Source organism: Diplotaxodon limnothrissa, linkage group LG9, assembly GCF_057381915.1.
Source record: "Diplotaxodon limnothrissa isolate DT_005_m linkage group LG9, D_limnothrissa_male_GT1.1, whole genome shotgun sequence".
Taxonomy (NCBI): Eukaryota; Metazoa; Chordata; class Actinopteri; order Cichliformes; family Cichlidae; genus Diplotaxodon; species Diplotaxodon limnothrissa.
Genome location: NC_140604.1, coordinates 12,114,348 through 12,127,110, shown reverse-complemented (window position 1 = coordinate 12,127,110; position 12,763 = coordinate 12,114,348). Strand labels below are relative to the sequence as shown.

The 12,763-nt window shown below is 44.2% G+C and overlaps 1 non-coding gene and 1 pseudogene across 1 annotated transcript; both read right to left on the bottom strand.

Moving 5' to 3' along the window:
- Positions 1 to 1,018: 1,018 nt before the first annotated feature.
- On the bottom strand, positions 1,019 to 2,471 carry LOC146625198 (uncharacterized; annotated as a pseudogene).
- A 9,399-nt stretch (positions 2,472 to 11,870) lies between these two features.
- On the bottom strand, positions 11,871 to 11,942 carry trnap-ugg (transfer RNA proline (anticodon UGG)). The gene has a single exon. It is a non-coding gene; the product is annotated as a tRNA-Pro (tRNA).
- Positions 11,943 to 12,763: the final 821 nt, after the last annotated feature.

Sequence of the window (12,763 nt, the reverse complement as noted above, 5' to 3'; positions counted from 1 at the left end):
TTAAACATTTCAGACTAAGTTACTATCCTGTAAGCACAATCAGCATTTGTAAACATATTTTTTATCATATAAAATTGTACTTCAGAAATGCATTATAAATATCCACAACTATCAATCGGAGCTTTGTTGTAAAGTGTAAAGCATAAAACCATTTATTAATGAATAATAAATATTTATAAATGCCAAATGGGAGCCTTATTGTAAAGTGTAAAGCATGACACCATTTATGTATGACTAATAAACATTTATAAATGCCAAATGGGAGCTTTATTGTAAAGTGTAAAGCATGACACCATTTATTTATGACTAATAAACATTTATAAATGCCAAACGGGAGCCTTATTGTAAAGTGTAAAGCATAACACCATTTATTAATGACTACTAAACATAAATGACAAAAGAGAGTTTTGTTGTAAAGTTTAAAACATGTCAACATTTATTAAGGACTAATAAACATTTATAAATGCCAAATGGGAGCCTTATTGTAAAGTGTAAAGCATAACACCATTTATTAATGACTACTAAACATTATAAATGACAAAAGAGAGTTTTGTTGTAAAGTTTAAAACATGTCAACATTTATTAAGGACTAATAAACATTTATAAATGCCAAATGGGAGCCTTATTGTAAAGTGTAAAGCATAACACCATTTATTAATCACTAATAAACATTTATAAATGACAAAAGATAGCTTTGTCGTAAAGTTTAAAACATGTCAACATTTATTAATCACTAATAAACATTTATAAATGACAAAAGATAGCTTTGTCGTAAAGTTTAAAACATGTCAACATTTATTAATCACTAATAAACATTTATAATTGCCAAAAGTGAGTCTTAAATGTATAATGTCACCATTTATAACACTTAGACCTAAATTACAATCAGTGCTTGAAATAACATTTAACTACTGTCAAAAATGGCAATGTATTGTAAGAGTAACACATGTAACATTAAATGTGTTTTTTAAAACACCAAACAGTCACCCACTCCAAAAAAAGTTCATGCCAGACTGGTTCAAACTGGAAATATTTTTTGTATGTCCTTAAATAAGCGTCCCAGTGGTCCATCAGGGTGTCGCGAACCAAGCCAAGATGACCACTCAAGAACCATCAGGTGTTCCTCCAGCAACTTCTCAGTGCGATTTCCTCTTAGTCTACGGACATGTCCTTTGATGGTCATCCAAGCCCTTTCGATATGCTGTGTATGACTGCCAGATTGAGGATCTACAAACCACCTGCTGTGATTTACAGTGTAATGTCTGTACCCTATGTTTGTCAAAACATTTTTCTAGGCTCTCCACTCATCACTGATAATGGCACTACCCAACTTAACATGCTGTCTGATCAGAGGAACAAGGTGGCGCCTTGATCGTTTTTCAACAAGTTTTAACACGAGCCTTCGCCTTTTGTCTTTAATTCCCATCATTCCAAATACCCATTTCTTCCTTTTCCATGCATTTCCAAAGCGTCCACGTGCATACTGAAAACAAAAAGAATAAAATTAAACAGAATTAAAATGAAAAAGAATAAAATTAAATATCTACAAAGAAACATTCAAAAAGATGGTTGCTTCTACTAATTTTTTTTACTTATGGTAAAGGTTTCCATGTTTAGAGGACACAGTCAGATCTGCATTGATTCTAACAAACCTGTCTGACAGTTTACCAACCTTTCGCTGATGACGGAGACAGCTTTCATCTATAACCACAAATTCTCTGTCACCACCAAGACGGTGTCCATTGTTTATTCTGTGTCTTTTAATTGCACGTATACAAACATGTCGAATGTGTCTTGCCATGCTACTTAGTGTTCTGGAGCTGCCAGCCACTTCATCATCGATCATATCTACTTGTCTGAGCCTGAGCCCTTGTGAAAATCTGTGATAGAAATTGAGGCAATTATTACTTACTGAGGCCCTAATTTTATTTCACAAGTCTCGTATTGGTGTTCAATTATGAAAGGTGCATTGCTATTAATCTCTACATCTACATATACCTGTAAATGAACTTCATCCAACTGAAAAGAGATGTTTTTGATTTCTCAAAGAGGGAGCCAGTTCTAATTGTTCTGGAAACTCTCCTATGACTTGCTCTTTTGCAGCACCTGAGAACATATCAATGAGTTAAGTAAAGAAATGGACCCTTAAACAAGAGCATTAATTGAAAAGATAATCACAAAATTAAGTATGAAGAAAATAATAATGAAAAGAGGTTAATGCTCCCTCTTGCATTGATAACCGAAATATTTTGTTATATTTACTACATGCACTACATTATCATGCATTATACATACCACATATATTGGTCTTTCTTCACCACGGAAATCATTTTCATCTTATGGTGACAAACAGGACATCTAAGCTTCTTTTTTAGCAGGTGTTTCTTCTGCAGCCATTTAATGAGCCTTAGTGCCTTATATTTAGTTTGTTTTCCTTCTATTCTGGTGCGCAATCTCATTCCCAAAGACATTCTGGTGGAAAAAAATGAGTAATTTATTTTATTATCACCTCGAAACACCGTAAAATACTCTATGGGAGTCTAGTGCAAATCGGTTCAGAGTTAAAGAACTTCACATGCTATATAAAACAAGCCCTATAATCAAAAATAGTCCCACGCAAAAAAGAGGATTGTCTCACCTGTTATAATGTATCTCCGACTTTGTTATGTAGATCTAACCCGCTGGATTCATGCTAAAAAAATATGTTCTGCTGCCAAAGGGAGGGAAAACAAATTTAATTTAAACGCAGAGGAGTGTGGCAGGATGAATGTTATCCTTCGGTCCAACCCACTTTCAGCCTGGCCCATTAGGGGGCGCTGGTATAAATAGTGGCCATTTGAGTGTCTCTGCGTCGCTTGCCTGTGATCTCCTTTTTGGTCACCTGACTTCCCCTCGGTGTGGTGGAGATCATTTGCGGGTTATTCTTCTGAAGCCCCCATCGCGGCTGGTCGTAGCTATAGAAGCCTCCTCTGAGCTATTCTGCTTACGTTCTGTGACCCGGCTTATTTGGTACGTAATCAACTTTTGTTACGCTCTCTGCCTTCTATTGTTCTTTTATAGTAATTATTTATTATGTTTCGCAGGAAGTGTGGGCCTTAGTTTTGCGCCAAGCTACGCGAACTGAAGTGCTGCTGTTTTGCCTTGCTGTGCTTTTACCGTCTGTTCCCGTTGTGAGAATTCTTTCCCTGCTGCTGTCAGCTTTTACAGTGGACGTCGGCGTGGACAACGGCCATATGCATGCCGGTTATCGGAGTCAGCTGGCGTGCATATTGATTGACTGTTAACTTATCGTCGTGTGGACGGCAAGTTGGAGCAGTACGGCGATTCCGTTTGCTCCAGATTTTAGAGTTTTATTCAGATTGTATGTTGTTTTATTGCTTTTTGATTTGTAGTTTGGATTTTCTGTTACACCACTGGTGGGAGGCCCTTTTTCTAGCTGTAGATCACCAGTGTGGTCCTGCAGTTGGGTTATCCCCTGGTGCTACACATTAGTTTGTTGTAATATATTAACATTTTCTTTGTTTCTTTTATTCAGATGCGGAGTGCCGACGTGGAGGAGACTAGGGTGCCTTGGTGGTGGGATCCCTTGAGTGTACACACCTGCCTTGTCTAGTTTATTAGTGTGAGTGTGTGATAGTGTGTTGCACTTGTGTTTTGGTGTGTTTTCTTTCTTTAGTTGTGTGTGTGGCATCCCTGCCCCTCCACTGGTAAGCCTCAGCTCTGAATACCTTTTTAAGCATATTTGTATTTGAATATTTATGATTATGTTTTTATTCGGTGTTTTAAATAATTACCAATAAATTGTCAATTTGTTTATTATTGAACCTCGTCTCTGGATTGAGTATAGCGAACCTAAGTGCCTTTTTGGTGATTTAGTGTCATTTCCAGTATTCTCTGGGTGAAATTCCCAGGGTGGCGTTGTCGTTCTTTAAAACTGAAGAGTATTTACTTTATATCCCAACCTCGTCTCGCCACAAACTTGGCGTTGTCGACAGAATATACTCTTTAAAACAGAGACGTGTGTTCTTCTTTTTTTGTTTGGTGTAACGTAAATAGTTTTTTTATATTATTTTGTACAGAATAAAGGCAAAGCAGCAGCTACTTTGGTGTGGGATTTCACAGCTGTGTTACAGAGATGGAGGAAGAGTTACAGGAACTCAGGGACTTGATCGCGCAGCTGAAAGCAGACAACGAGAGGCTGCGTCAGGAGAGGGCTGTTGGGTCAGGTACTAGTGCTACACCTTCTACTTCAACTGCATCATCTGTGAACCCCCCAACGGCTGGTGTCTCTGTAGCAGAGAGACTAGTTTTTGTGCCCCGTGACAGAAAATGCCCTATGTTTAGAGGAAAATCAGGTATAGGGTTGAATGAATGGTTGGAGGAATTAGAAGGTTGTGCTAGAGCACGTCATTTGTCTTTGGCTGATAAAGCATTTTTCCTGTTTGACCACCTAGAAGGAGAAGCACGTGAGGAGATTAAATATCGCTCTAGTGCAGAGAGGACTGATCCTGCTAAGATAATTACTATATTGCAAGAACTTTATGGCTGTTCAGAATCCTATGTAGCATTGCAGGAAGCTTTCTTCTCTAGAAAACAGCAGGAAAGTGAGACACTGCAAGAGTTTTCCCTCGCTCTCTTGGGTCTTATGGAGAAAGTTAAATCGAGTGCCCCCAATGGCATGCCCAATGCTGACGTTTTATTAAGAGATCAATTTGTTGAACAGGTCTTAGATAGTACCTTGCGGCGGGAGTTAAAGCAGTTAGTAAGGAGGCAGCCCACACTGACATTGCTGGAGATTAGCGGGGAAGCTATTAGGTGGGAACGTGAAGGGTTGCCTAGTGGCGTTAGGCATAGAAGCAGTTCTGTCCCTTCTGTTTATGGCATTCAGTATGGGGTCCATAGCGGTCCCTCAGGAATAGCTCAGTCTACCCATTTGTCTGAGATGAGCGAGATGAAGGAATTGTTAAAGCGCCAGCAGGAGCAACTTAATCAGCTCACTCAGAGCATTGCTCGATTGCAGGGCCCCCATCGAATGCCTCGCTCAGGACGGGGCGACTCCATTATATGCCGTCGTTGTCAGCAACCTGGACATGTTGCTCGGGAGTGTGATGGGGAACGCGTTCCTCGTTCCCGGCCTCCTTCGCAGGCCCCTCTGCATAATCGCAGGCACTCTCCTTTAAATACGGCTTCGGAAAACTAGCACCCTCCGTATTGCCGAGCCACAGTTCGGGTGGGGTGTCTATTGGCTCAAGGGTTGTTTCTAATGGTCCAGAGGCAGTCTCGAAATTAATTTCATCCTGTCCTCATATAGATGTGGACATGGGCGGTATAAAAGTACCTTGTTTGGTTGATACGGGGTCCATGGTCTCTACCATTACTGAAAGTTTTTTCCGCCAGCATTTTGAGTCCTGGGGTCAAGAGCGTCTCCAAGCTTGTCATTGGTTGCAGCTTAAAGCGGCTAATGGGTTGTCCATTCCTTACCTTGGCTATATCGAGCTAAGTGTAGAGCTCTGTGACAAGTTTCTTCCACAGTGTGGCGTGTTGGTCGTTAAAGATCCTCCAGGTGCAGGACCTTCCACGGTTCCGGGTGTATTGGGGATGAATGTCATTCGGAAGTGTTACCACGAGCTCTTTGGGCAACACGGTGAAGCATTGTTTAGTTTGGGCTTTGTCACCGAGGCCCCTAAACCCCTTGTGCAGGCGCTGCAAAAGTGCCATGACGTTAGTATAAGAGCCCCACTGGATTTGTCTGGCCATGTGAGAGTGAGGGGTAAGCGAGCATGTTGCATTCCGGGTGGTGTAATGAAAGTAGTGGCCGCCACCTGTTCTGAGCAATATTCAGGTGCCACTGTGTTATTTGAACCTACTGATGTTAACTTGCCTGCTGGACTTTTAGCGTCCCCTGCATTGGTTCGAGTGGTTAGAGGTACTGCATACATACCAGTTGTTAATGTAGGGACTACGGCGGTCTTGCTTTACCCTAGGACCGTTATAGGGACCCTGGAAGATGTTCATGTGGTCAGTTTGCCCGCTGGTGTGACAGAAATACCCCCTAACGTAGCCACAATGGCATCTCACACCGCCACTCCTACTGTGCAGGATCAGATGGAAGGGATTGATTTGTCTAAACTGTCAGCAGAGGAACAGGGACGGGTGAGGTCTCTCCTTAAGAAATACAGCTCTGTCTTTTCTGCTCATGATACTGATTTGGGTTGCACTAACTTGATCTCCCATGACATTCCACTCTTAGACGATATCCCCGTGCGGCAGCGTTACAGGCGCATCCCCCCTTCAGAGTACGAGGTTGTGAAAGAGCATATTAACCAGTTGTTAGGGGCCAAGGTGATTAGAGAGAGTAGCAGCCCCTATGCTTCTCCCATTGTGCTCGTTAAGAAGAAGGATGGCAGCCCGCGCATGTGGTTGATTATCGGCAACTGAACAACAAGACAAGGAAAGATGCATTCCCCCTGCCGCGCATTGAAGAATCCTTAGATGCGCTGACTGGTGCCCGTTGGTTTTCCACCATGGATTTAGCAAGTGGCTATAATCAGGTCCCAGTTACGGAAGAGGATAGGCCCAAGACTGCCTTCTGTACTCCTTTCGGCCTATTTGAATGGAACCGAATGCCATTTGGGCTCTGTAATGCCCCTAGCACCTTCCAGAGACTAATGCAACGCCTTTTCGGTGATCAACAGTGCCAGTCTCTGCTTCTCTATCTTGATGACATTGTAATCTTTTCATCAACAGTATCGCAACATCTTGAGCGGCTGGATGTGGTGCTAGGTCGGCTTCAGCAGGAAGGTTTAAAAGCCAAGCTTGCCAAATGTGCCTTTTTCCAGCGGGAGGTTCGCTACCTAGGCCATGTCATCTCCGATCAAGGTGTCTCTACGGACCCTAGCAAGGTGGAAGTGGTGGCTAACTGGCAGCCTCCTAAGACTGTTTCGGAACTACGCTCCTTCCTTGGGTTTGCCAGCTATTATCGCCGTTTTGTGGAGGGTTTTGCCAAGTTGGCGGCACCTCTGCATAGACTGGTGGCAGAGTGGGGAGGCAGAAAATCAAAGAAGAGGTCAGAGCATGGTGTCGTGGAGAACTGGACTGCAGAGTGTGCTCAAAGTTTTGAGGCATTAAAGACTAAACTGACAACAGCACCAGTGCTCGCTTATGCAGATTTCTCTTTGCCTTTTATTTTAGAAGTGGATGCCAGCCATGCCGGCCTAGGGGCAGTGCTTTCCCAGGAGCAGGGAGGTAAGGTGAGGCCAATAGCCTATGCCAGTCGGGGTTTGAGGCCCACTGAGCGCAATATGCTAAATTATAGCTCAATGAAGCTGGAGTTTTTGGCACTTAAGTGGGCCATGACTGAGAAATTTAGAGAGTACTTGTTGGGCCATAAGTGTATTGTTTACACCGACAACAATCCTCTTAGTCACTTGTCTTCTGCTAAACTTGGGGCTACTGAACAGCGCTGGGCAGCTCAGCTCGCTTAGTTCGACTTCGACTTAAAGTACAGGTCAGGAAGGAGTAATAAGAACGCAGACGCTTTATCTCGCCAGCATCCACCTGATCCTCAGGAGATTAAAGCCATGGTTCCTGGTACAGCCTTGCCTGGACCTCTTCAACAAGCCTTGCGGCTGGGACCAGCTGAGGTATCACAAGCTGCCATTACGGTTTTGCCCCATCTCACTACTCCTGATCTTCATGCCCTCCAACAGGTCGACCCAGTGATAAAGGAGATCTTGGTGTTCTGGAGACGGAAGCAGCGACCCAGCTTTGAGGAGCGGCAGCAGCTTGCTCCACTTGCTCTGGTGCTGCTACGACAATGGGATCATCTGATTGAAAGGGAAGGAGTTCTGTATCGTCAGGTTCATCTCCCTGACGGTGCCGAGGTGGTACTTCAGCTTTTGCTGCCTAGTGCACTAATTGAGCAGGTGTTGACTCATGTTCATCAGGAGCACGGCCATCAAGGTGTGGAAAGGACCCTAGCGCTTCTCCGCTCACGGTGCTACTGGCCAGGTATGTCTGCTGAGGTAGCTCGTTGGTGTCAGAGATGCGAACGTTGCCAAGTTGCAAAAGACACCCAACCAGCAGCTCAAAGTTTCATGGGACATTTGTTGGCTTCTCGACCAAATGAAATCTTGGCCATTGATTACACCTTGCTCGAACCTTCCCGGAATGGGCTGGAGAACGTTTTGGTGATGACTGATGTTTTCAGCAAGTATACATTGGCTGTCCCCACTCGTGACCAATGTGCTGCTACAGTGGCCCAGGTTCTCGTGACTGAGTGGTTTTCGAAGTTTGGTGTACCAGCGCGTATCCATTCCGATCAGGGTCGTAACTTTGAAAGCTCCCTGATCCAGCAGCTCTGCAGGTTTTATGGTATCGAGAAGTCCCACACTACTCCTTATCATCCGGCTGGAAATGGTCAGTGTGAATGTTTTAATAGGACTTTGCACAATTTGTTGCGGACCCTGCCAGTGTCCAGAAAAAGAGACTGGAATGTATGTTTGCCCCAGTTACTCTACTGTTATAATACCACTCCCCATCAGGCTACTGGGGAAACTCCATTTTTATTGATGTTTGGGCAAGAACCCAGGTTGCCAGTGGACTTTCTGTTGGGCAGAGTACCGGACCCCATCAGTGGAGATGTGCACGAGTGGATTCAGGAGCATCAAGCCCGGCTACAGGTTGTACATGAAGGAGCCAAGGAACGATTGCAATTGGCTGCCGACCGCAGAAAGAGGCACCATGACAAAAAGGTGAAAGAGGCACCATTGAATGACGGCCAGTTGGTGTTCCTGCGCGATTTGAGTGGAAGAGGGAGATGTAAAATCCAAGATCGATGGAAACCAGCGGTATATAGAATCCTGAAGGCACCTAAAGGAGGTGGGGTAGTATATACCATCGCACCTGCAGATGATCCCAGCAGCGTGAAGCATGTTCATCGTACCTTGTTGAAGGCTGTGATAACGGCAGCCACACCATCAGAAGGGCCTGCTCCAAGCAGTAGCCCACGTGGCCCAGAAATATCCTCCCCAGAACCGGGACATGACTCATCAAGTGACAGTGACCTGTTATTCCTGAGCGTAGGAGCTCCTCAAGTAAATGTTTCACCATCTTACAGCCCAGTGGCAGTGATTCCACGTAGCCCTGAGTTGTTGCTCCGGCCAGAAGACCGAACTTCCGATGTCCCAGCCACTTGTACAGTTACTCCGAGTGTAGCACCAGTTCCATCTAGCTCTCTTCCTGCTCCCTCTACGAGTTCTGATACAAGAAATGTGGTGGTGCGAAAAACAACCCGGTCCACAGCTGGCCAGCATTCAAACATCCATCATCTCCCAAGACCAACAGGGGAGGTGGCACAAGGGGCTGCTGATTCTATTTCTGAGCTTAGGGTACATGCTGTCTCTGCATTTTTTAGGCCTTGGGACTAATCTGGGTGTCTTTTCATCGTCGGGGCGACGATGCAAGAAGGAGGGGTAGAATGTGGCAGGATGAATGTTATCCTTCGGTCCAACCCACTTTCAGCCTGGCCCATTAGGGGGCGCTGGTATAAATAGTGGCCATTTGAGTGTCTCTGCGTCGCTTGCCTGTGATCTCCTTTTTGGTCACCTGACTTCCCCTCGGTGTGGTGGAGATCATTTGCGGGTTATTCTTCTGAAGCCCCCATCGCGGCTGGTCGTAGCTATAGAAGCCTCCTCTGAGCTATTCTGCTTACGTTCTGTGACCCGGCTTATTTGGTACGTAATCAACTTTTGTTACGCTCTCTGCCTTCTATTGTTCTTTTATAGTAATTATTTATTATGTTTCGCAGGAAGTGTGGGCCTTAGTTTTGCGCCAAGCTACGCGAACTGAAGTGCTGCTGTTTTGCCTTGCTGTGCTTTTACCGTCTGTTCCCGTTGTGAGAATTCTTTCCCTGCTGCTGTCAGCTTTTACAGTGGACGTCGGCGTGGACAACGGCCATATGCATGCCGGTTATCGGAGTCAGCTGGCGTGCATATTGATTGACTGTTAACTTATCGTCGTGTGGACGGCAAGTTGGAGCAGTACGGCGATTCCGTTTGCTCCAGATTTTAGAGTTTTATTCAGATTGTATGTTGTTTTATTGCTTTTTGATTTGTAGTTTGGATTTTCTGTTACACCACTGGTGGGAGGCCCTTTTTCTAGCTGTAGATCACCAGTGTGGTCCTGCAGTTGGGTTATCCCCCGGTGCTACACATTAGTTTGTTGTAATATATTAACATTTTCTTTGTTTCTTTTATTCAGATGCGGAGTGCCGACGTGGAGGAGACTAGGGTGCCTTGGTGGTGGGATCCCTTGAGTGTACACACCTGCCTTGTCTAGTTTATTAGTGTGAGTGTGTGATAGTGTGTTGCACTTGTGTTTTGGTGTGTTTTCTTTCTTTAGTTGTGTGTGTGGCATCCCTGCCCCTCCACTGGTAAGCCTCAGCTCTGAATACCTTTTTAAGCATATTTGTATTTGAATATTTATGATTATGTTTTTATTCGGTGTTTTAAATAATTACCAATAAATTGTCAATTTGTTTATTATTGAACCTCGTCTCTGGATTGAGTATAGCGAACCTAAGTGCCTTTTTGGTGATTTAGTGTCATTTCCAGTATTCTCTGGGTGAAATTCCCAGGGTGGCGTTGTCGTTCTTTAAAACTGAAGAGTATTTACTTTATATCCCAACCTCGTCTCGCCACAGGAGCTTATACAACCATCCAATCACAGTTAACTTTATTAAGGAAAGCCCCTCCTCTCAGAGCGTGACAGGCAGTGGAGCGCTCTGGAAGGTCAAGCCAAAGGGGCACGAACAGACACACTGAAGGCGCTCGTTCAAGTTGCTGCGCCATGGATGGAGCAGAAGATAAAAATTTGTGTGCGTCTGCGACTTACACAGTTAGCACACGTTCGAAGAGATACAAAAAGCAGAGACTGGATGATCTAGATTGCACTAAGCCAACGACGTCAGCAGTTAGACATGAAGGTGAGTATAATGCTAGCTAGCTAGCTACCGAGCCATTTGGCTGCTAGCTACAGTGGCTAACTAACATCACATAACATGTGAATAGCTCTATTACTATTGGTTATTCCAAACGATTGATATCACTTAGTTGTATATTTTTAGTTTTGTTTATGTGCATCATTAAATTTATATTAAACACCCTGGTAAGGCAGTACACATAAGAATTATTTGCCTTGTTTTAGAAATGTCTGAACCACCACATGTGTATATAACATAATTTTTACAAAGTGGCTTTTTATAAATTCAAGTTGTAACCGTTTTTAATCAATATTTTATTTGAGTTTCCCAAGTTTAGATTATAAATTATTTTAGTATTGTAATTTAATAATTGTTTGTTCTTTAGATTCTTCTTCTAATCCTGCCCCTACTGCAACTGCCCTTCTTAACAAGGAGCGAGAGAAACTGACTTTTCTTAAGGAGGAACTGGAGCGCGACACCCTGATGGACCACTGGGACGCTTATTTAAGGACATACAAAAAATATTTCCAGTTTGAACCAGTCTGGCATGAACTTTTTTTGGAGTGGGTGACTGTTTGGTGTTTTAAAGTTTCCATTAGGTGATAGTACCTGGTTACAGGTATTTTTTTAGTACCTGCCCAGTAAGGTTTCCAAGGCAATCTCAAAATGTGACATATACAGATTGCGTGGCAGGGACTGGGCAGTCAATGGCATCACTCAATGAGTCATGAGAGTGACTCTTTCACAAAATCAAAAACGTTATTTTAGAAAGACAAATTGGTGTCAGACATCACATTGAATGGTTTGGCACCCAACACATTTACAGTGCCCCAGAAGGAATGTGTCTTACCAAAGAATTCCATGAAGCTAAGAGCCTGTGATTTTAAGGGGGCTCGTCCGGGATTTGAACCCGGGACCTCTCGCACCCAAAGCGAGAATCATACGCCTAGACCAACGAGCCACAGGAAGCCTGCGTTTAAGTCTGCAACTCTGAAAGGATAGACTTATATCGGCCTTCAATGTCACATGTCTGAACGATTTCAGACCTGTGGCACTCACCCCCATTCCCGCCAAATGCCTGGAGAGACTGGTCATTAAACACATCAGAGCTGCTTTTCCACCATCCCTGGACTCGCACCAGTTTGCATACAGGGAGAACCGGTCAACCGAGGATGCGATCGCCACAGTGCTGCACACATTACTGAAGCACTTGGAACACAGGAACACCTATGCACGGCTCCTCTTTGTAGACTACAGTTCGGCTTTTAATACCATCCGGCCATACAAACTCCGTCCCAAACTCCACCAACTGGGACTTAACTCCTCTCTGTGCAACTGGATTGTGGACTTCCTCACTAACCGTAGACAGAGTGTCAGAGTGGGTAAGAACACCTCTTCCACCCTTGTGGTCAACACCGGTGCCCCTCAGGGGTGTGTTCTGAGCCCTCTGCTATACACTCTCTTCACCCATGACTGTATTTCCTCCTGCGCGTCCAATCTCATTGTTAAGTTTGCAGATGACACTACAGTGCTCGGACTTATATCCAACAATGATGAGACAAACTATAGGACAGAGGTGCAACAACTAGAGTCATGGTGCCACGACAATAACTTGGTCTTAAACACCAAAAAGACCAAGGAGATCATTGTAGATTTCCGGAAGAGGGGTCATAACAACCATCTGCCTCTCTTCATTGGCAGTGAGGCGGTGGAGAGGGTGAGCAGTTTTAAATTCTTGGGGGTAACTGTGACCGAGGACCTGTCCTGGGGCAACCATATCAC